This window comes from Moschus berezovskii, chromosome 3 (genome assembly GCF_049115385.1).
Source record: "Moschus berezovskii isolate FMDL1 chromosome 3, NW_MosBer_1.0, whole genome shotgun sequence".
NCBI lineage: Eukaryota > Metazoa > Chordata > Mammalia > Artiodactyla > Moschidae > Moschus > Moschus berezovskii.
The window spans coordinates 120,948,941-120,974,139 of NC_142462.1; the positions used below are offsets into that span (position 1 = coordinate 120,948,941).

The 25,199-nt window shown below is 43.9% G+C and overlaps 1 protein-coding gene and 1 non-coding gene across 2 annotated transcripts in view; one reads left to right on the forward strand and one right to left on the reverse strand.

The window, feature by feature from the left end:
• The window catches only part of CNTNAP2 (contactin associated protein 2), a 1,655,962-nt gene that overhangs the window by 1,266,861 nt on the left and 363,902 nt on the right, over window positions 1-25,199 (forward strand). The window lies entirely within an intron of this gene.
• TRNAC-ACA (transfer RNA cysteine (anticodon ACA)) lies at window positions 9,640-9,711 on the reverse strand. The gene has a single exon. It is a non-coding gene; the product is annotated as a tRNA-Cys (tRNA).

Consider the following 25,199-nt stretch of genomic DNA (forward strand, 5'->3'; position numbering starts at 1 on the left):
TTAACTACCATGATCCTTGAAAGAAGTAGAGAATCTTGGGCTTCCAGCATGTTCCTTAAACATCAACTAAGTGGCAACCCCACCCCATGCCCACCCTTCCTAAATGTCACCCCAGTTCCAGGCATCATGTGAAGCTGGAGATACAACATTAAGCAGAAAAGAGATTGCTACTGGATTTTGTTTCTATGTTTAAAGAGGGGGGGAAACCACTTTCTCAAAAATTACTGAGTGAACCTCTCTCTGTGCTTCACTGACTAGAAGTGAATCCTTGAATCATATGTCATTCCCTAAGTCAATCAGCTATTGGCCTGAAGAATAGAATTTCCCTAATTGCCTTAGATTCATCTCCTTGTGTTCATGACTTACAGGCTCTGCAGTAAAAGAAAAGGTGGAAACGGCTATTAGTTAGTGTTTGATGCAGAATGAATATATGTTTGATGGTGTAATTTGTAATAAAGCTAAGTAACATCATGAGTAAAATGGACATAAATGGTCCATTTTGAGCTGCAAAATGAAGGACAATGATGATGGAAACAAAACAGTATCAGCTGATGTATCTCAGAGCCAGGAAATAACCACAGTTTGGTTTGAGGGGCTTACATATGACAATACTCAGAAGTGTATATATATATATATTGCAATGCTCCTGAATGATTCCAGTGCTGAATCCTCTGTATGAATCATTATGTTTTCTCTCAGTTGGTATTAAAAGTATTAAGTCCTCATTGGTAATTCAATCACTATAGCATTCTAAGTTGGTTTTCCAGGTGGTACTTGTGGTAAAGAACCTGCCTGCCAATGAAGGAGACCTAAGAAACATGATTCCATCCCTGGGTCAGGAAGATCCCCTGGAGGAGGAAATGGCAACCCACCCCAGTATTCCTGGCTGGAGAATCCCATGGACAGAGGAGCCTGGAGGGCTAAATCCATGGGGTAGCAAAAAATCAGACACAACTGAGGCAACTTAGCACACGTGCACACACTATCTCGCATGTATGAGAAAACGGGCTCAGAATTCCAAACAGTTCACAAACAAAAATTTGTAGTGGAGCCCATTCACCAGCTGGGGACTGCCCAGTATTGCTACATTTTAACCTTTCCTTTACATGAGTTTTTAAAATGAATGAAAGCAAGTAAATGTGAAAGAATCGCACCTCTCTTTGACGTGATCTTTGAGATGAGCTTAAGAATGGAACAGTTTCATTTCACGGCAATGATAACAAAATGTTGCACTTAGATACCCTGCAAAAGGGCTCTTGACTAAAGGACTATCATTCTTCATGTTATTTACTTGACATCCATCAGAGATCCAAACTACCATTTCACCATAACTTTGGTCACTTTCCCTCAATCCATACATCAAAGGCTATGGATTAAATAGAAAACTCGAACAAGGAGGATAGTTCTGATACTTCCCAAATGTCCCCAAAACATCGGAGCAGCTGTCTCCCACTGTTCCTCTTTCCACCTGACCCCCTCCTTGTGAAAGATCAAAGAGAGGTTTTAAAACCTATTAGTGAAACACTGAGGACCCATTGGCACAGGTTGGAGATCTCAGCAGAGGCCCTAATTAAAGAAGGAAAACTCCAGGTTTAAAGAAAGCAAATACTCCCTGGAACCAACCTGGAAATACCAGCAGCTGCAGGCAGCGGCGACGTGCTGGAATTAGAGCAGACCACATTGAGATGAAGGCTGCCCGGCTGAGAGAGGAGGGCTGACGAAAGAAACCTGGGGACGGGTTTGTTTTGGGGTGAGGTTCTCATGGGACAGAATTGAGGACAAGACATTATCTGGTAGTTATCGTTGAGGAGCCCCACGGCCATGCCCTTGAATTTTTATAGCCCAGGTCACTTTTTTTCTCCCCTGAGAGTAAACACTTGCTTTGCAACACCATTGTTCAGGGTTGCTTGAACAGGTCTGATGGAAAATGCCACCCTTTAGCAAGAAGGGAATCCACAATCTTACCCCTTAAATTCTAGAACGTCATTTAACATGCTTTTAAATAGATGCAGATATCAGCCTTGCTCTTTGTGATCAAAGAGCTTTAATGCATTTTTCAGCATTTCAGATGATTGAGCTCTGTGAGTTGGTGACGGACGGGGAAGCCTGGTGTACTGCCATCCATGGGGTCGCAAAGAGTCGGACACGACTGCGCGACTGAACTGAACTAAAAGCACTAGTGTCCTCCATCCCCCTGCTGAGCTGACCCCCTGGTCTCCTGAGGCTCCTTTTGTGTTGATTCAACATTCAACTTTACAAACGAGAAACAGCTCTCCCTCTTAAGACCCTGGCACAGTGGGCTCTGCTCATAAGCACCAGGGTTTGGAACCATTCTCTGGTCAGGATCCCCCAAATCAGGAGGGCATTTGTGAGACCCCATGTCACAAACCTTGTGCCCTTTGCGGCTGCTGTTCTGTGCCAGTGATCACAGATGGATGTCCAACATGATTTGGAAACTCCACACTATTGAGCATCACTTAATTTGTGCTGTGCTAAACTGACCTGGAAACATCACACCCCATTTCCCTTAAACATCCCCAGGTCCAAACACACACCTGTTTCATCCTCAAACGGGTGTGTAACACAGCAGAGGCACATGCTTCTGCATACACTTTGCCTTGATGCTGTAGGAAAACGGAATACCCACCTGCCCCAGGATCTCTATCTGGAATACTCAGAGATTAATAAGCAGCTTTCAGCATGAAAGTTTCCAGGTGAGAGACTTCAACACTATTTTGTAGATGTGGTGGATTAGACATACTTTCAGTACTTTAGGAAACTCAAGTCCAAACCCTTCTCAATTCACCAACTCAGTTTATCCAAAAACACGATGAAGTGAAGTGAAGTGAAAGTTGCTCAGTCATGTCCGACTCTTTGAGACCCCATGGACTATACAGGCCATGAAATTCTCCAGGCCAGAATACTGGAGTGGGTAGCCTTCGCCTTCTTCAGGGGTCAGAGCCTAATGAAAAGGGCTGTTGGACTCTGATTTCAAGCTTCCCTTGCCAACTATGTTCACAGGAAAGCTTTTTGAAGCCAAGAGAATTGACAAGCCTTGTGACTGATGCGTTCAGTTTTATTTACTTTCGGCTCCAAACACTGTCAAAAGCAGAAAACAGCCAAATTCTATAAAGCAATTATCTTTCAATAAAAAGTAAATTAATAAAAACAAAAGCATGTGCCCCAGTGATGAAGGCACCAGTTTAGCATTAAGATGTCCTACAGTCCATGGGATCGCAGAGTCGGACACAAGTGAGCACACACAAGGGGGCATCCAGTCTCTTGTGCCTGCCTGCATGTCCCCATGTGCAGAAGAACTCAGCGGACTCATCACCTCCCAAGGAAGAGTCGGTTTTTACCGCAGACCCCTGGCCTCCACCCAGAGTTGGCAGTGGCATTGATGCCCATGTCTGCCCACACCAGTCCTGGAGTGGATCTGTGTTCCAGAACTATTCTGATGGCTGTGGTGTGGCCTTCCTGGGTGAGCCACTTCCCACTGCAAACTTCTGTCATTACCTCTGAACTCCCGAGTCACCCAGACCCTCCAGGGAAGCTGACTCCTTACAGGATCGCTCTGTCCCCACGCTCACACCAAACTGTGGATCTGTGTGTGTCAAGTTTGTCCAGGAAAAGCAGCTGGAGGGAAACCGAGGTGGAGAGATGGAAGAGAGCAGAAGATTCAAGAGGACTCACAAAAGAATGCTTTTTTCTGATTCTAAATCGCAAGGGTTAGTCATTCAGATATGGCTGACTCTTTGTAACCCCAAGGACTGTAGCCAGCCAGGCTCCTCTGACCATGGAGTTATCCAGGCAAGAAAACGAGTGGGTTACTGTTCCCTTCTCCAGAGGATCTTCCCAACCCAGGGATTGAACCTGGGCCTTCTGCATTACAGGCAGATTCTTTACCATCTGAGCCACCAGGAAAGTCCCATAAAAGTCATATATGCCAGCTATAAAAAAGTTTGGAAAAATACAGAGAAGAATAAAGAAAGGAAAAGTTACCATAATCATAGTCCCCAGCTAAGACTTTGTTGTATATGTAGTAGGGAAGTTTCTGTTTGTCAAGTAAGAAGGTATCTTTTGCCTGTCACATAGGTTCTTTAAATAACTTACATCCTAAATTTAGGTCGTATGTGACAGTATTTAAATGGGAGATTTCTGAAAGGAGAGTGTTCCTGAAAATCATCCTTCCCTTTCTTCAACAGAGCTGTCCACTCGCTCAGGTTTCTTGACTAATACAACCCAAGCCTCAAAAACCCTTTCCCAAAACTCTCAAAAAAGGCAGGGGAGGGGGGAGTCTTATTCGTTTTTTTAATTTGAAGAGAAGTATTCAAGAAATTGTGTTTCCTTAAACTCGATTCATCTATCATGCAGGGGAATGATGCCTAGACACAACGCACAAGATCCCTTGATGGATAGTCAGGGTAAATTACTCATGCTGGCATGAGTTCAGCAACGTCTTGCCTTCTCATCTCCATACAATTACCAAACTTGGCCCCAGAAATATGCAAAAGGAAGATAAACATGTTTTCCTTAGTAATTAAATCCTTCCAAAAATCTGTCAATATGTTACGAAAGTAACTGCTGCTATCAGAGTCCATTTGGTAAACAAAGAAACTGCATGTATGCATGCTCAGCCGCTTCAGCTGTGTCTGACTCTTTGTGCCCTCATGGTCTGTAGCCCCCCAGGCTCCTCTGTCCATGGGATTCTCCAGGCAAGAATACCGGAGTGGATTGCCATTCCCTCCTCCCGGGGACCTTTTGACCCAGTGATCGAACCCGAGTCTCAGCTTCCCAGGTGACGCTAGTGGTAAAGAATCCAATGCCAATGCAGGAGACATCAGAAACAAAGAAATTACATTTTAGTAAATATTTTAAAGTGAAGCAGACATAATGGAGGTTGTAAAAAGTCTTTGTATTTATATATGGGATTCACAATTGTTAAATGTTTTCATATCTATTACATAAAAAGGCTGCCTGTGTTAAAAATTGATAGTAACTAAATATATAATATTAAAAAATAAATAATGTGAATTAAAATGGAATCTTAACTTGGTCTCATGAACTATAAGATTTGGTTTAAATCTGTTCTGTACACGTTCTAGTGTTAGGATCTAAACTAGAACCAGAATCTAAGTTAATCTAACTATTAAGTTCTGTGTGGCTAGAATGATTCTAAAACTGTGTGACTCTACTCAGTCAGAAAAGCATTGTCAAGGTTTTCCACCATAGATGTTAATAAGAAATGCCATCATGTTAGAATGGTTCAGAAACAGCATGGAGAGTGTCCTTTAGTAAATGATATAATTGTAGCCCATATAAACCCCACCCCCTCAAAATATACATCCCACTTGTGAAAAACATTGCTTCACAACAGATAAAAGAATGCCTGATCAAAATAAGAGTGGCTACCCACAATTCTAAATGCCCAAGGGTGTGTGTGTGTGTGTGTGTGTGTGTGTGTGTGTGTGTGAAAGGCAGTGATGGACATTTTCAATCTTCCTGTGCAAGTTTTCCTAAGACACATATGCTTCCTGTTTAAACTCACTGAAGAGACAGGAAGGGGAAAGCATGCCCAGATGCACACAGACCCCAGGAACACTCTCGGAGCATCCCAGGAGCTCTTGTTGCTCCCTAGAAACTGTTTTTCATCATATTGTGGAAAATAGCATGATTGGTACCTGCAATTTCTGACACCAATCTCGCATCTAATCTCATTGGCTTTATGAATATCTGCAAGAGACCCAAAGCCTAATTGCAACCGAGGCTAACTATTGATTTAATGAGCTGTTGCTCTGGGCACTTTATGAGGACACCGTAAATATGGACTGGCGATAGCAGTGGTCAAGCTCCCATAATTCGTTAATGTCCATTTATTTCTTTGTAATATTTATGGCTGTAGGATAGAGTTGAGCGATTATCTGTGCTAGGGGGCTGAAAATTCATTTCTGAAGGATGACAGTAAATAGAAGCATGTTCTTGGTTGAATTTTCAGAAACACATTCCTTAGTAGCTAAGGGGGAAAGTCACACAATGAACTAGAATCATACACAATAAGGAACAGACGGACAATGAGATGACATGAGGGTTTGAGGAGCTGAAGATACGTTTGAGACTGTGTTGGGCGCGTGGGTATGATGGGAGAGGGAAGCTGAGGCATCTCTTTACTCAGCAGAGACCGTGAGCAAGACCGGTGGCCAGCAGGACCCAGGAGCATCCTCCACGCGCTCTCCAGCCCAGACCTGTGTCACATGAGCGGGTGTAAGACACTTGTGGCATGGGGAGAGTGTGACTGTCACTGCGAAACCACGTCAGAGTCTATCAGAGGCTGGGCTTGCATCTGACAAGGGCTTGTTTGCTTGTCTGTTTGCTTAGCTCATTTTCATGAACTGAAAGGTTTGTTGGGGAAAATGGGTCACAGTGTCCTTTTCCCTCTAAATTGGTCCAGAGCGCTCAGAAATGTGAACACCAGTGAACTCAAGGTCCCTTCCAGCCATGGGGTTTTATGAAATCACTGTTTGAAATCCTTTGCATCGTTTTGCTGGCAAGTCTGTTCTTCCCCTGACCTTCCCTCTCTGCCTTCCCCCAGGCCAGCCCAGTCTGAAGCAGGGGTGAACTGTGAGTATTACTGGATGGAATCATGGAAATATTTTTTATTGGTGTGCAAATAATTTTCCAAAGACTTCTGAGGTCTTTTCTTTAGCGTGACTTTCACAGTCCCCCTTGATGTGGTCCCAGGTGTCCCCCAGGCTTCACCTTCTGGCTTCCTCAGACAGCATCTCCCAGCATCACGATGGGAATTCTCACTTTTCTCGGGCCTGGATCCCCTAGCGTCCTTCGAGCGGGCCTGTGGCTTCCCTGCTTATAGCTGTGGGATGTTGCTTCCTCTACTTTCCAACTGAAATCCTACAGGTTCTTAAAACCCTAATTTTGGTCACCCTCATTCAGAGTATTCTTTCCTTACTTCTCTGAGCAACCAAAAACCAAAGGATATTACTGCATCTTTAGCTATCAAGTAATTGACGCTTCTGTTATATAACAGGTATGATTATTAACTATAGCTAGTAGTTTATCTGTCAGTTTCCACCCTGGATTATATTTGAAGCTTAGAGTTACTTTTATTCTTCTTTAACCAAGGCAGTGGCAACCCACTCCAGTTCTTGCCTGGAAAATCCCATGGACGGAGGAGCCTGGTAGGCTGCAGTCCACGGGGTCACGAAGAGTTGGACACGACTGGGCAACTTCACTTTCACTTTTCTCTTTCATGCCTTGGAGAAGGAAATGGCAACCGAATCCAGTGTTCTTGCCTGGAGAATCCCAGGGATGGGGGAGTCTGCTGGGCTGCCGTCTATGAGGTCACACAGAGTCGGACACAACTGAAGCGACTTAGCAGCAGCAGCAGGATGCTAAACCAAAAAACAAAGAGGGAGACTTTTTCTATTATCTGCCCTGGCTATACAGCTGCATGCTCACAATTACGACCTACTTTTCAATTTTTTTTTTCACCAAAGCAAAATAAGAACAATTTATCTTATTTTTATCACTAGTCTCGAATGAACTACATTTTCAAGTTTACTAGATAACCACACAATCTAAGAAGGCATTTTTTCCCCAAAACATATAAAACAGGTGGTGATGGGATGAATGAAGTTATGATTTGCAAAGATAAATGGCTGAACTTATACTATCATATTCTCAGTCCACTGATATATCATCTTCACCTGAGAATACATGTTATTTCTGGCCCCAAAATCTACTGCCTAAAGGCATTTAGTTAATTTTATCCATTTAGTGTTTGTTACATTGGAGAGACTAAGTGATTCAAGGAGAGAGTTTTATGATTGTGGATCCCACAGTTTCAGTAAAACAATATTTTTCCTTCTATATATTTATTATCTGCTTTAAAATCATGGCATCTGGCTTAAGCTAAAGCAAAGTTTATTTTCCTTTTCTACAGTAAACAACTTTAATTACTTTTCTTCAGACCACTTTGTTGAAACACACAATGTGTACTGTCTCCTGAGGTGAGCGTGAAAAAGAAACCCAGCAGGACTGACTTCTGCCATAATTAAAGGAAAACCAAAAAGGTCAAATCCCGGGATGGGGTAAATCTCAGGTAACTCCTGGGGACAGGCGCTGCTCTGCAATGAGACCGGCAGTCCCTGACTTGGTTATTGAATCATTTCTCATACTTCTTCTCCACCTTGTGCCGTGTGGAACAGGGAAGGCATCACTTCAGCAGTTAGCACCTGTTCCTACCTCCCTGCCTTCTGTAGATCGTTGCCTGGTTTCCTCATAATAAAGCCAGAAAGAGAATAATGCCAAGGTGGTTGGACGGGCAGTTGTAGAATAAAGGCAGGATGGAGGTTCTGGGTACTTAGTGTCTCTTATGTCCACTCAATGATATTTATCAAATACACATGAAACATCTGTTATGCACCAGCGAATCAGCTAGGTGTTAGGGACACAAAAGAACCAGAAGACATACTCTCTACCTTAAAGGGGCTTATTGCTTAGAAGGAAGACAGCCTTGTAAGTAAGAAAGCAGACTAAGCTGTGAGCCGGTGCTCAGCTGGAAGTCAGGACAGGGCCCCTGAGGGGATGGTGGGCAATCTCTCTAAGTGGGCATGTCTTCCAGAAGTGGTACCCCCCAGTTCCAAGTCCTGAAGGGTCAGAGGGACTTCCAGGGGGCCAGTGGCCACAGAAACGCCTGACTTGTGAAGAATTGGCAGCCTCAATTTCATTCAGTTGGACGAAAACTGTTGAACAGCCCTACATGCCAGGGAGGGAGTGAGGGGGTCCCTGGGGACGCTGCAGTGGCTGGACAGGATCGCATGCTCTCGGGGCTCAGAGGAGGGAAGGCAGACGGGGGTACCGGAGAGTACTCACGGTGCAGGAACACGGAGATGCGCAGAGAAGGCACCTCACTCAGGCCTGGGATGTCAGGACCATCTTCCTCAAAGACCCAGAGCATCCCAAAGCTGTACCGTCAGGGCTGGGGGATGAGGGAACGGGGGAAAGGAGCACAGGGCGGACACCTGCCCTGGCCTCGTCCCTCTGCTGTCGTCACAGGAGGCAGTACTTCACTGTCCCCCTCTCCTCTGCGGGTGTGAACGTCGGGCAGGGAAGGAGAGAACACTGTGGCCGCCCCACGGGCTTTGTTGCCACCTCCCTTGCTCCAGCCCACCTGCTTCTTTTCTATTCCTGCAGCATCTCCCCTGCTGCTCCCTTCCCCTCCCACTTCTCTGCCCCAATCTGACCCATAAATTGCACATAAACTTGTCACAAGGATTCTTTAAATCAGGGCTTCATGATGACAGCAGTTTTTGAACTGATGGGCCAAATACTCTAAATAGGAACTATGTATAACTGTCGAGGGTTGAAAAAAAGAAGGAATCCATAATGGTAGTCAGTGCTGCTTCTGCCTGTGGAATGAGTAATCACCTCCATGACGACGGCTATGGGAACACGTGGGTCCGTATTGCTTCTGTCCAGGTTATACTGGCATGAACGTGAAGTCACTCAGTCGTGTCTGACTCTTTGGGACCCCATGGACTGAAGCCTACCAGGCTCCTCCATCCATGGGATTTTCCGGGCAAAAATACTGGAGTGGGTTGCCATTTCCTTTTCCAGGAGATCTTCCCCACCCAGGGATCGAACCTGGGTCTCCCGCATTGTAGACGGACGCTTTACCGTCTGAGCCACCAGGGAAGGCATGCCCGTTCATTATTTTCCTTTGCACCCTTATTACTTCTTTTTTGTCTTTCTCCATGAGCTCTGCTGTGAGTGGCCGCCTAGTGCTCTCATCTTCCTAGCCTGAGCTGTATGGGTCTGTGGTCTCTTGCAGCCATAGCCTCTGCCAGATCATCAGTGTTCTGGAAACAGTGACAGGAATAGACCTTTGAAAGTCCTGTTGTCAGAAAGAGCTTCTTCGTGCTTGAAGCATGAACTTTGACCAGACTCCCTGAAGTGGAGCAGCATGGCCCGCTTACGCAACACTGCTAAATGTCGCATTGGCAGTCACAAAGCAAACCTGTTGTGCCCAGTTATTTCTTTGGGTTTCACTTGTGGCAGCTCCACCCCTGCTCTCAGCATCACTACTCAGCACCGCCCTCGTGACTCTTGTAAGGATGTGAGAAATCCGAGACAGCGGTTCCCCATCAAACTTCCGCTCCACGGTTCCTCTGAAATTACCAATCCCCAGTATTGCGAAGGTGAAGAGAGAAGACAGCAGTCTCTTGAGTCATGCACAGAATCCATCATGAACTTGAGAATCATCAACATTAACCATGATTACTAGAGACAGACACACTGTGACTGAGTTTTACTGAATTTTAATAGCATAAATTTTAGCCCAGAAAGCATGCTCATGAGTGCCATGATTAATGATAGAGTTTATGCAGTTCATTGATCATACTTAAATTAACTTAAATATTCATCTGTTGTTTCATCAGGTCGAATCTCTGTGTTTCTTTTTATTTCTATTTTCCCTTGAGGGCTTCCTGTTGTCTTACTGGGAGCTTTTTGCTGGACCTAGGGAAGAAATGCAAAATGACCCTCCATGCGGCAAAGCTCCAAGGCTGCCCGAGGTTAGGAGAGATGCGGCAAGATTGAGGCACGAACAACACTCCACACTGTGAAATGCACCCACCCACTTTTTGTGGGTGAGGCGTTGTGGTGAATTCAGCAGTGGCCAGCATAGGGGTTCAGTTTTCCAGTTTGTGGGCAATGAAATCACTGGGGAAAGTCAGCTGTGGTCTGATGTCCCGAAGACTTCCTTAATCTGCACATCAGTCTTCTAACACCCCCTTTCATGTGTATTCATAATTTAAATTTTGAGTTGGAGATTCCAGGAACCCTGAATCCTCCTAGAATTATGTGAATCTTTCTCCCGAATAGCAAACTCTGCACACTGTGGTCACGTTTGTGGTGAAGAAAAGAAAAAAAAAAAAAAAAGAAAGAAAAAGGGAGGGCACCATTGATGAGATGCTTTTGTAACAGAACTCTCAGGTCTTTTTAAAATAAAGGAGCGGCCACCCTGAACAGTGTCCCAAACATAACAAAACCCAGATGCAGCCAGTGTTGCCTTTTGAAGCAGTAGCCTTGAGAGTACAGTTGACTGAATAGTCTACTCCAAACTTCGTCCACTTGGAAAGCATCCTATTTAGAGCAACCTATATATAAACCTTTAAAATGTAAGAAATTATTTCATTACAGTCTGAGACTTGATCCTTGGAGAGCTAGCTAGATGAACAAGGGAAAATTCCAGATACCAAGAATAGCCACCTGATGCAAAGAGCTGACTCATTGGAAAAGACCCTGATGCTGGGAAAGATTGAGGGCAGGAGGAGAAGGGGACGACAGAGGATGAGATGGTTGGATGGCATCACCGACTCAATGGACATGAGTTTGGGTGAACTCCGGGAGTTGGTGATGGACAGGGAGGCCTGGCGTGCTGCAGTTCATGGGGTTGTAAAGAGTCAGACACGATGGAGCGACTAAACTATAGTTAGAGCTCAGCTACACAGATAAATCAGTTTATGACCTCCATATCAGCTGGGCATGAAACAAAGTGTGTGATAAACACACCACTAGTTATGAAAGAATCTGTACCTGATCCTGGAACCAAAGTGTCCAAATTTTCCAACCATGAGGGCCACCATTTCTACTAATATCGGAATAAAGTACTCCTCCTCCATGACACATTCCTGTAGGCACTCCAGCTTTGTTCCTAGTGTCCGTGGTGATTCCTGGGAGTGCAGAGAGGACGTAGCCTCCTAGATGCTAGCTCTGCTTTCTCTTCCCAACTTCCTAACCCTCACCATTGAATGTGTGGTCATGACTCCAATAGTTGGCTCTCTTCTACATCCAGTTCAGTTCAGTCACTCAGTCGTGTCTGACTCTCCACGACCGCATGAATCACAGCACGCCAGGCCTCCCTGTTCATCACCAACTCCCGGAGTTCACTCAAACTCATGGCCATACAGTCGGTGATGCCATCCAGCCATCTCATTCTCTGTCATCCCCTTCTCCTCCCGCCCCCAATCCTTCCCAGCATCAGAGTCTTTTCCAGTGACTCAACTCGTCGCATGAGGTGGCCAGAGTATTGGAATTTCAGCTTTAGCATCAGTCCTTGGCCACAAATATGGACACTATTAATCCAACAAGTGTAATTCTATTACAAATTGTTAGAGGCTATCATTGGGCTGCCCTTGTGGCTCAGCCAGTAAAGAATCTACCTGCAGTGCAGGAGACCTGGGTTCGATCCTTGGATTGGGAAGATACCCTGGAGAAGAGAAAGGCTACCCACTCCAGTATTATGGTCCGGAGAATTCCATGGCCTGTCGTCCATGGGGTCACAAAGAGTTGGACACAACGGAGCGACTTTCACTTTCACAGGTTATTACTAAGTTGATAATCATGAAATTGCACATGAGGTATTATTATTGGAGTTTTTCATCCATCAAGATACAAGAAACCCTTCCAAGCAAGCATCTTTTCTCTTGAGTCATGTGTCAAACCATGCTCTTAAACTCATGTCCTGCCCCCACCCTTTCCCTAAGTTCCAGGGGTTCAACATTGTATCATTTTGTTAGGCAAAGGGAGAAGCAAGTACTTCCTCTTACATTATTACTCAAAACAATCTAAGGTCACTCTTCTCAACCTCTCCTCTTTCTAGACTCTTAACCTCTCACCTTTTATATACTCACTTGTCATTCTGTCCAGTAACCTCTTTGGTTATCTCATCCTTGTAATTAAGTTGTGATTGAACCCCCTTCAAAAAATCCATTTTATATTATCTTAATTCTAGTGCATGAGGGTTTATAATTATCCATAATGAGAGAAAACAGCAGTATGCTTTTCATAAAGGGATGTTTGAAAGAAAATATATTTGGAAATGACGTTAGATGTATATGTGGCTATATGACAGATTTTAATGTATTGTTCAGTCACTAAGTCATGGCTGACTGCATAGACTGCAGCATTCCAGGCTTCCCTGTCCTTCACTAGCTCCTGGAGTTCACCCAAACTCACGTCCATTGAGTCGGTGATGCAATCCAACCATCTCATCCTCTGTCGCCATGTTCTCCTCCTGCCCTCACTGTTTCACAGAATCAGGGTCTTTTTCAATGAGTTGGCTCTTCACATCAAGTGGCCAAAGTACTGGAGCTTCAGTATGTGATGTCCTCCTCCTTAGAGCTGCCGCACTGTTGTTTGCTTCACCATAGGATGTGTATGGCTTTCTGACCTGGGCGGAGGAGGTGAGGCAGGAGCAGAAGTCGACATGCTTGTCCCTTGTCACAAGCAGGCAAGATTCTCCCTCTGCCTTCCAGGCAGCGGCAGCTTATCCCATGAAACAGAGGAAATGCTCTCACTCTAGAAAAACCGTGTGGAAGAGTAAAGTGGGAGGCAGCCTGAGCAGAGGAAAGAGCACTGAGTCTGGAGCCCAGAGAGCGTGTAGGGTTTCGTCACGTCTCTGCCGGTCCCTGCATTTAGATTCCTCACTTTTAGAATACTGAGTTTGGAACCCGATGCCCTCCCACCTCTCATGCAGCTCTAAAACTCTGCAAGGCTGCTGTTGAAAACTCTTCCATTCCGGTGAAATGTAGACCCCTGATCGTCTTGCTACAGTCTAGCAAGATTCCACCTGTGAAGGTGGTGACCAAACAGGTGAGAACCTGAGGTCTATGCACGCTGCTGCTACTGCTGCTGCTGCTAAGTCACTTCAGTCATGTCCGACTCTGTGCGACCCCAGAGACGGAAGCCCACCAGGCTCCCCCGTCCCTGGGATTCTCCAGGCAAGAACACTGGAGTGGGTTGCCATTTCCTTCTCCAATGTGTGAAAGTGAAAAGTGAAAGTGAAGTCGCTCAGTCGTGTCCGACCCTTAGCAACCCCACAGACTGCAGCCTACCAGGCTCCTCCACCCATGGGATTTTCTAGGCAAGAGTACTGGAGTGGCTGGCCACTGCCTTCTCCGATGCACGCTGCACACGTCCTCAAAACCAAATCATCCTGGAACCACCTGAAGCCCTCCATGGCCCTCTCGCATCATTCATGTCAAAACCCATCCTCAGAGCAGAGGGGCAGCCATTGTTCCTAGAGCTTTCTCCCATATTAACAGAGGCTTTGATGCAAAACACAGAGCAGTTACTAACCCAGTTCAGTTCAGTTCAGTCGCTCAGTCGTGTCCGACTCTCTGCGACCCCATGAATCACAGCACGCCAGGCCCCCCTGTCCATCACCAACTCCCGGAGTTCACCCAAACTCATGTCCACAGAGTCAGTGATGCCATCCAGCCATCTCATTCTCCGTCGTCCCCTTCTCCTCCCGCCCCCAACCTTTCCTAGCATCAGAGTCTTTTCCGGTGAGTCAACTCGTCTCATGAGGTGGACAAAGTATTGCAGTTTCAGCTTTAGCATCAGTCCTTCCAATGAACACCCAGGATTGATCTCCTTTAGAATGGACTCAAGGGGCTGACTAATTTCACTCTCACCCTAATTTTTTCTGTTTGGGTTTTCACAACTCTGTGTGACAAGCAAGAGATTTCAGATCTTAGCAAAGCCCGCTAGAAGAACCGACAAGAACATTAGGCTTGTAGTCCGTAGAATAGCCTAAATCAGCACTGTCTGAAAAATCGCTCTTCCTTTCAAAGGCCTATCTAGGTTAATATCTAATTTTCTCTACATCACAGCATATATGAAGGTTGTCATGGTAACTGGGTGAAAAGTTTAGCCAATAGAGACTATGTAGCTTTTTAGGCTTTGGGGCTTCTCCAGATAAGAGTTTTTTCTTAATCATCTTTTCTCTCAAATCCAGTCTGCCACATTGGGTTTTTGCTTTTTTGGGGTTTTTTGTTGCTGTTGTTGTTTGGACAATCTGTTTACCAATCAAGAAAATATTTTTTCTCAATTTATTTTTTAAGGAAGCACTTGGTGTGGGCAATGATTATGGGTTCATGGGGTGTTACAACTAGAAGATATTATAAAGGTCATTCAGTCCCTTCTTTTCCTATTTGTCAAATAAAAACAATTGTTGGGGAAATTATTAAAATATAGATCATTAATTTCCACTCCAAAGTACTGATTCAAAATTTCATCAGACAAGGAAGTCTGTCATTTAAATAAACATCCCAGCTCATCATTTCCTCAAGCAAGTTTGGGAAACATTGATCTCATTTCATGATTTCCTTCTATAGAAGAGGATATTCATTTTGCTACAATGCATGCATGCATGTTAGGTTGCTTCAGTTGTGTCCAACTCTTTGCAACCCCATGGAGTCCACCAGGCTCCTCTGCCCATGGGATCCTCCAGGCAAGAATACTAGAGTGGGTTGTTTTGCCCTCCTCCAAGGGATCTTCCCAACCCAGGGATCAAAGCTGTGTCTCTGTCTCCTGCATTGGCAGGCAGGTGCTTTACCACTAGTGCCACCTGGAAGGCCATGCACCATTTGAAGCAAGAAGAAAGGATCCCGTAGCCTTGACAGGACTGCAGGCCTTACAGAATTGACAGACATTAAAGATCGCTTCTAATGTGGCTGAAACTCTGACGCTGGTTCCTTTCAGCTTCCAGAACTTTTGACTTCGTTGAGCCCATAAAAGCTGAGATCATGTTACATTAATCATAGAAGTCACCTTCCATCCTTGTCAGATCCCAGTAACACCCTTTGGACAGGCAGCCTCTTAGAAAGGCTATGCTCCGCCAAGAAGATCTGGATCTCCGTTGGGGCCATATGCTTACTCTTTAAGGAGATGTTAATCTGAGTGTGTTTTTGTCATTATACTTATTGCATTTGTCAATTTTTTCTCTTGATTATTCTAGTCAGGTAATAGTGAGCTCAGCAAAGTAAGCACGTGTGCAGCTCCAAAGTTCTACCCTTAATGTCAGTAATAAATTTCACCAAGTAGCTAGAAAAGCACTATAATAAGGAGTATTCTAATTAGTCTTAGAGGCATTATGCTGCAGGAAATATTGGAATCATTTTCTTTTGCAGAGTTTGCTAATTGCTCCCAACAATAGGTATGAATCTCTCTTGTTATGCTTGCAGAAAATATATGGTTTTGGCTTCCAACTGGGACACTCTGGAGATATGAGGGAAGTTGCAAAAAATAGTAATAATATTTTGAACAGTGAGAGAGAATGCTTACATGACTCTTCAAATAAAAATACATAGCAGTATTTTTGTGTCTTCATATACACAGTCTAAAACACTTTCAGAGTCAATGGAAGTATTATTCTCACTCTAAAGGTGATGGCTTCCATAAATATCAGTCCAGCATCTACACTTTAATTATATTTTAAAATATGCAAATGCAATATCTAAGCTGACTGTAATCCCCAGGCAAGCATGGTCATATTTTATTCCAACTATACATTTGTAGAATAAATTTTGAGTAGTCCTACCAAAACTACCCAACTACTTGCTGACAAAAGTTGAAATGCTGTTCTAGTCACCAAACTATGAAAATAAGACCAGTTATCTGCACATGATCCCCAAAGGACATTTGCTCTGCTGTTTTGTTTGGCTGAATTGTGGTAGGAACAAGAGGGGGAAGTTCAGAGTGTTTGGAATTATTTTGCATCCATTCTAGAATGTACTCTTGATACCTGTTGACGAAAAATTCTCCTAGGACAGACACCTGGTAAATGACCTTTAAACTCACTTCTGACCCTGGGTGTGCATGTGAATACACCTTCCAGGGAATAGTCTAGGCCTTTTGCACTTGTCTGTGTTGCCTTCCAGCCACTGTGCCTCAGTCCAATTAACAAGCCCTACTGGTCCTTCTGGAGTTTTTTCTTAATCCTCTCTAGACCTCTCTAATTTGAATTATTCTGTGTCATCAACAAAGATTTGACAGTTGGGCCTCCGTGAAGTCAGAAACTAGAATTGCAATTAGAGTTTCTTAATCATTTTGCATTTTGTATTGCTACATTGGGAAAATATTGGAATCTAATTAAAAGAAAGGGGAATTGTTCATTTGCTTCATATGTCACTTTTTTTTCTTTTAAAATGTAAAGTAAAGCTTGATTGTCTTAGAGAGTTGCAGTTATCTACCAGTGGGGACTACTGAATATACATGATACAGAAATTCAATGTCAAGGAATAAAATATCCTTGAAGAAAGCATAATTACAGTGAGATTTAGAGGGCGAGGAATTCCTCTTAAGTTGTTTTTAGTTTTAGTTTTTCTGGTTCTTGGCCCATTCCTCTGTTTGTGGAGTTATGAAAGACGTGATTACTTCGGTGACCGTTTTTTGTTTTTGTTTTTGTTTTTTAGCCAGCTCTTTTTTCAGCAGGTGGTAAAGCTTATTCTTGTAATTTAATATGAAATATGCAGTATAATTTCATTTATATGAAGTTCAAAAACACAAAAACTTAACAATTAGATGATTTCGGGCTACAGCATGGAATCATCTATAAAGAAGATCAAAGGGCTGATTAAGCCCATATGTGGGAGCCCAGTTTCATGTGCAGAGAAGGCAATGGCACCCCACTCCAGTACTCCTGCCTGGAAAATCCCAGGGACGGAGGAGCCTGGTGGGCTGCAGTCCACAGGGTCCCTAGAGTTGGACACGACTAAGTGACTTCACTTTCACTTTTCAGTTTCACACATGGGAGAAGGAAATGGCAACCCACTCTGGTGTTCTTGCCTGGAGAATCCCAGGGACAGGGGAGCCTGGTGGGCTGCCATCCATGGGGTCGCACAGAGTCAGACACGACTGAAGCGACTTAGCAGCAGAAGCAGCAGTTTCATGTGAGTCGAGAGAAAACAGGTGGGGTCAGGTCAGGGCACAGAGCATAAAGGAGAAATTACACCAGATGCTTGGTGAAAATGACAAGGAAGACTTCAGTGAAGACCACTGAGAGGGAGAGTGAATGAGAAACTCAGCTGCACTGACCCAAAGGCTGAATGAGCTCGTGGAAGAGTTCTGGAGGCCCTTAGGTTTTCCCACTACTCTGATGGAAGTCAGTTTCCCACCCTCTCCCTGAGACTGGGAGATAGCGACCTCAGTCTTCTCTCTGGAAGATCACATTTTAAATGAACAGTTCTCGGGTCCTTGAGAAAGACCTTCAGCATTGAAGATTCATATCTCCAAGAGGCAGAAAATGTACAATTACACATTACCTGCTTTTGTTTTCTCCAGTATATATTTTGTCCTTGTGAGTTTCTGAAGGTTTATTATCATTATTGTCATTTCTTTACTGTCATTTTAGTGGAGGCTGAATTTAAGGGAGAAGACACATTCTCTTAGAAAAGGCAGGTGAAGAGACCTGTCTGCTAGAGTTTAGTCAAGCTGAAGGAATTAAGGTAGCACTGAGCTTCTTTTTCCTAAAATTTGGTAGATGCAAAACTGGTCATCAATGATGGGGGCCTCCATGGGGGCTCATGGTTGAAACGGCTCCTTATACTGACCTCGCAAACAAAGAATGAAGTCACAGTGACCCTTGAGACCCTGAGATCACTTTGCCCAAGCCACATTCTGTTGATCCACTGACACCTAGCTTCTCAAGGCTACGGGACCGCTGGATTCCAGACCTCAGGCTAAGTGACCGCAAGACCCTAGCTGCAGGCTAAAAATCAACCACCCCTTCAGAGATTTTCCATTGGCAGAGTATAAGAAGGACCCCATCAGAAAGAACACTGGTTCTTCTCAAGGGCCAGTCACCCTATCTATTTCCCTTTAATAAATCTCCTCTTCTTGCCTGACTGCCCGGCTCACTGTTTTTCTCCATGCTCACCGTGCATTCATGAGTCTTTGTACTTCTCATATACTTTATAAATGTTCTTCTCTCTTTAGTAAAAGCAGAAATGGAATTGAATACTCCATAGTAGGAGTATGGCTCGCGTTTCAGTAGAAGCAGAACCAGCACGGTGCTCTGCCCGGGTCAGCAGTGCGGGCGCACGGAGCCAGAGCTCGCAAGAGGGTGGGGGTGCCCACCTGGCACTGAGCCGCCCAACCTTCCTCCCCATCCTCACTGGCCTGGCAGCACGCTATCTCTCTGAAGGAATGGGCAGCCTTTTCCCCCTTGATTTACTGATGAGGAGACTCAGGCAGAGGGGACAGTCATTGTTTCTTTCAAACATCACAATAAACCCGCATTCCCTAAGGCTCCGTCCCTCCCTAGGACTTTGTTAGCTGCTTAGGGAAGATCATTCACCACGTCCAGGTCTCCAGGGTAACATCACCGGTTTTATTGTTGCAAGTCAACAAATCACCTCCCATCTGTCTGCACGCGGACTGTGTTTCTGCATCAGCAGTGCCCTAGATGATTCCCTGGTGGACTGAAAGAGCTAACGTGCCTCCCTAAGTGTCTCACTTAATGCTAAGGAGGAACTTAGGCATCAGGAAAAACCTGCCTGGCAAGGACGTACTCCAAGGTAGAAGACACTCTGCCCTGGCCACGGCTCTATCCAGAGGACACCGACAGTCCATCTGCATCTCACTGAAAGACCTGAGTGATACCCACAGGGGCTACTGAGAAGCCAAGATTTAGAGAAAATAATGAGCCAGCAGGCACAGGTGGTGCCCCAGACAGACCCGCCGGGTGCTATTCAAAGCTGGACATTAACATGTCATGTACGTGGTCAGCACAGGACTGAGGGCAGAAGCCAACCAGAGGGAGCCCCGTGCTAGAGACCACGTAAGATGCCTGGAGAATTCACAGCTCCTCTGCTCAGATCTCTCAAGATCAGAGGAAGTGCAGAAGAGCCAGCTGAATAGGGGTTAGAGGGGAAGGGACATCTAGGAGGAGACAAAAATTAATCGGTTGATCTAAGAAAGAAATGGAACATTTTATTCAAGCCAAAGTTGAGGATTCTAGCCCAGAAAGAGCATCTCAGAAAGCTCTGAGAACCATTCTGCCCATTTCAAGTCGAGGCACAGTTATATAAGTTATTTGTGTTTTTTTTTTGAGACAGAGGGCTATATATTAAATGACGTATTATTGACAGCTTACACAATCCAGATCTAAGCATCATCGTGGCCCCTTACAAGATCCAGAAGGAATGTCATCTTTTAAGCAGCTGTCTTATTAATGCTGGGAGACTTGCCATTTACGGTTGAGCAGGTATCTCTGCTGATTCGGGAGGGGGAAGGTATGGCCCGTGCATGATGCAGATACACGATGTGTGGTGCGGGGAGAGAGGAGGCCAAATGGAGCAGGGTGTTCAGGTTTAAATGTTTCCTGTCTTATCACAAAATATGAATTTTATTTCGCAGCCCCAGCATGACACCTTACTGGCAGAACATCTCCAAAAACAAAGAATTCTCTGCACCCTCTCTTTCCTTCTCGTCTTAGAGACCTACAGCAGTCAACCCACAGAAACAGCAGCGTTGGACCCTGAGTGGGGAGAGAACCACTGAGGAACCATCCCCTCCACCACCAATTATGGGGGCTGCTGTGGGCTTTAGGGAGTTCCCGTGTTGGTGACCACTTTGCCTTGTTCTGGCAAATGCCTCTCCAACAATCTTTAATGAGCTCCCATTTTACTGGCCCCAAAGTTTGACTCGTGGTTCCTTCCCATCATTTGCTTTGGTTTAGTTCATGAGCTCATGGCAGGCACATGGTGGCCCAGCAAAGAATGTTGGCCAAGCTCCTTGCTACAGGAGCGACTGGGAGTACTGAACCCCAATCCCTTAGTGACCCTCCCCTTGACCAAGCTCCCTACTAGTCTAGAATGTAGCCCAGTTACAGACTCATGGCGGCTCATACATAAAGCAATTATATCATCCAGAACTACTGCAAGTGGGGTGATCTTCACGTCCATACCTGCTGGTTTGCCAGCCTTCCAGACACTTCTGTCTCATTACTAAAAGAATTTGAAGATATTTCTAAGTCTGCATGCGCTTTAATAACATGAAATGGGGAATTCTGCATGGTGGAGAAGGAAGATATTCATGTTTGTGAAGGAAGATATTTCCCTCAGCATTTCCTGCTACTCCACCTCTCACCTCCAAAAAGACATCTATACCAACCACTAAGGTTCAGAGCAAGACAACATCATTCTGGCATGTCTGTCTCTCAGGATGTTTTAATGTTAGACTTTTAAAGTATGCATGTTGGTTTTAAAAATTAGAATAAATCTTAACATGTTTAGTATGTTTGAGACATTAGTTTCTCCACTAATTATATCAGATTTCATAAGATCAGATTTTCATAGAGTGTTTTTGTGTGTGTATATATATATATATATATATTTATACACATACTCAGAGACAGACTTTGAGTTAAAGACAGTGGATCACCCACATCTGTTTAAGCTCTCCCTCAGCTGCCTCCATTAAAATGGTAATAAAAGAATGTTAAAGAAACAAAACTATAAACCCACAAGGACAAAGCAAAGTAAATGAGGGAGTCTCAGTTCATTTTAGGAAGACGGAAAGCTAATGTAGGAAAGGCAGTTGATTTATCAATAGCAGGATGGAGAAAAACCGCAGCAGGAAGAGTTGACAGAAAGGGCTGCAGAAAAGGAGTCCAGGTAGTTTGGAGGCAGAGTATAGACCAAAGCTGAGCAAGATACCAGCTGAAGGCCAGCATGGAGAACTGTCCGATGCTCAGAATCTTGTCATTCTCACCCAACCAGATAACGGGCTTCCCCCAGAAGATGGGACTGTGAAAACTTGAAGAATAAGGAGACCCAAATCTTAGAGCCAGCTGAAAATAAGGGGAATTAATGAACGTCTACTTAAGTCTCTTTCACTTCAGAAAAACAAAAAACAAATAAGTTAGTTCTCACCTCACCCCTCCCCCTATGCTTCTGCCAAATAGGAAATTAGAGAAGTCTCATGGGGAAACACATAGGCAAGAATTACCAAGCATTAGAGAAAAAATGTTCGCTGTGATTGGGGAAGAAAAAAGAAGAAAAAAATTTTTTAATTTAAATAAACAAAGATAAAGCAGGAACTGGAAGAAAACTTTTCTCGAGTGAGCCACGCTGACATGTTTGCCCCTAACACCATTATTAGTGGAGTCAGAACAAGACAATTTACTGTAAATGAGAAATAAAGGAATGAGCCTGAAGTGGTAGAACCTCCTATGTGCAGCATCCCTAGAGGTTACAAAAGGTTAAAATTTAAATTTCAAATCACCCAGTCTAATGTCCTCCGTTGGTGTTATGTGCTTTGCCATAATCATCTAATTTAATAGCTGCAGAATCAGGTTTAGAATCGTTGTTGTTCAGTCACTCAGCTGTGTCTGACTCTTTGTGACCCCGTGGACTACAGCACGCCAGGCTTCCCCATCCTTCACTACCTCCCTGAGCTTGCTCTAACCCATGTCCTTCGAGTCAGTAATGCCATCCAACCATCTCATCCTCTGTCGTCCCCTTCTCCTCATGTCCTCAGTCTTTCCCAGCATCAGGGTCTTTTTCAGTGAGTCAGCTCTTTGCTCCAAAGTATCGGAGCTTCAACTTCAGTATCAGTCCTTCCAATGAATTTCAGGTTTGATTTCCTTCAGAATGGACTGGTTGGATCTCTTTGCAGTCCAAGGGACTCTCAAGAGTCTTCTCCAACACCACAGTTCAAAAGCATCAATTCTTCAGTGTTTAGCCTTCTTTATGGTCCAACTCTCACATCCATACATGACTACTGGAAAAACCATAGCTTTGACTATATGGACCTTTGTAGGAGAAGTAAAGTCTCTGCTTTTTGATACGCTGTCCAGTTTTGTTATAGCTTTTCTTCCAAGGAGGAACCATCTTTTAATTTCATGGCTGCAGTTGCCATCTGCAGTGATTTTGGACCCCAAGAAAATAAAGTCTGTCACTGTTTTCATTGTTTCCCCATCTATTTTCCATGAAGTGATGGGACTGGATGCCATGATCTTCATTTTTTTAATATTGAGTTTTTTTGTTTTGGGGGGTTTTTTTGAGCCAGCTTTTTCACTCTCCTCTATCACCTTCCTCAAGAGACTGTTTAGTTCCTCTTCGCTTTCTGCCATAAGGGTGATGTCATCTGTGTATCTGAGGTTATTGATATTTCTCCCAGCAATCTTGATTCCAGCTTGAACTTCATCCAGCCCGGCATTTCACATGATGTACTCTGCATAGAAGTTAAATAAACAGGGTGACAATATACAGCCTTGACGTACTCCTTTCCCAATTTTCCAGTTTGCTGTTCCACATCCAGTTCTAACTGTTGCTCCTTGTCCTACATACAGGTTTCTCAGGAAGTGGGTAAGAAGATCTGGTATTCCCATCTCTTTAAGAATTTTCCACAGTTTGTTGTGATCCACACAGTCAAAGGCTTTAGCATAGTCAATGAAGCAGAAGTAGATGTTTTTCTGGAACTCTCTTGCTTTTACTGTGATCCGATGGATGTTGGCAATTTGCTCTCTGGTTCTGTTACCTTTTCTAAACCCAGCTTGTACATCTGATGGTAAGAGTTCTGATCACTTTTTTTTTTCAAATTTGGAAATGCTATTTTGAGATGATTCACTAGGCTTCTTTGAAAATTTAGCCTATGAAATTTTATTAGGGGCTTTAATTTTCTCTTGGTAACTTTTCCTCAGATTCAACATCCAGTGTGGTCCACTGATCATTATTTTTAAAAATAGATCTGTAGCACACTAATATTTGAAGATATTATTAAGGCTTTGTCTTGCAAGTGCTTGGAAAACAGAAATCACTTAACATCTGGCCTCCTCTTCCTCTTCCGTCTCCTCAAGTTACAATCCATCCACAATGGCAGCCTGAGTGTCCAGAAGTGAGTTATGCCGCTGACTTGAGATGGTGGGAGGAAATTACAGCACAGGTGGTATGTGTGCCAGACTCTGCTCCTTGTTCTCTCCTCCCCATTTCAAAATTAAGGAAACCTAGAATTTACCATATCAGAACCAGCACCTGGCGATCAGCACCTGGCTTGAAATGGGGGGTACCGTGTGTTTGTATACATTTGCACATACCCTTCATGAAACATCTTTTCCCCTGAAGCAACTTTAAACCTTTCTGGTTGCCCACTTGTTGCAAACGCTGGGTTTGTGGTAAATTTTAATGGCTTACATTTATATCGGGGATGCAAAATGAACACAGTTATCATTCAGCTCACTGAACTCTGAGTCTAGCTAGCAATGCTCCAATTCCTCTGAAAGAGGTTTTGAAATATAAATACAATTTTAAGGACTTCAAAATGTAATTAGGAAAACAGGAAAATAAAAATTAGTCAGTCCCTCAAAACCCAGGGGATCACTGTAGTTCACGTATATGAAGACTGAGATGTTGGCTGTGCTTCTCTTGGGGTTTTTTACTTATTTAAAATTCACTTGTTGCTTAAGGCAAACATTTGAATGCCTAAAATGAAACCATGTGCCCAAAGTAAGCTTAGGGGAAGCAAAAATAAGGCAAGCAAATGGAAAATCCTCCAAAATAAGAAAAAAAAAACATTAAAATGATAATGAGCTTTCTGAACAAACTTAAAAATAACAGATGCTCAAAATAAGCTTAAAACTAGAGTGACGCTCTCATCTGTAAAGCCTTAAAGAAAAAGTGAAAAATATTACCTCAAGTGAAACGTCTTTCTATGTCATTTCTCTTTCCAGGATCCACCCATAGATATCCTGACTTGGTTGGTCAGGAATAGACCGCTGACATCAGTATTTTTAACTGCCTAGGTGATTTGAATTTTCAGGCAGGAATAAGAGACCCAAACAAATAATGTTTGGAAACTATTCAAATAGATGTTGACACCTCCCCTCTCTGCAAGCCCTGCCACACAACTTCCCCTTCCCTAAAATACACACACACACACAGCAAATTTAATTTATTTGTATATTCATTAATTAAGCTGAAGTTTGGCTTTGTGCATGGAGCCATGTTTCCATACCCCAGAGCTCCTTGCCTAGATGTGGAGAATATGAAAATGTGAATGGAAGTGGGAGCAACTCTTGGGGTGGAGGGAGGGCAAAGGAAAAGTAAGAAAATCCTTTTAAAAGAGGCTGTTTCCAGTTAGCTGTCAGTCCTGACCTTTATTTACATTGCCCTTACGTTCTGGCTTGGCCCATATTTTGTATGGGAGAAAGAAGGATGGAAGCATGCCTAACAATTTTAGATAACTGTACATTCTAGACTCCCACTTTCCACTCTGACTTCTGTTCATAGTTTTGTTGATGTAAGACATCTATCAAGAGAAGTAATTTCCAAATAAGCAAAGCCTCTGAAAACACGTGACTGTTCAGCCCCACTGGACTGTCTTATTACCCCCCT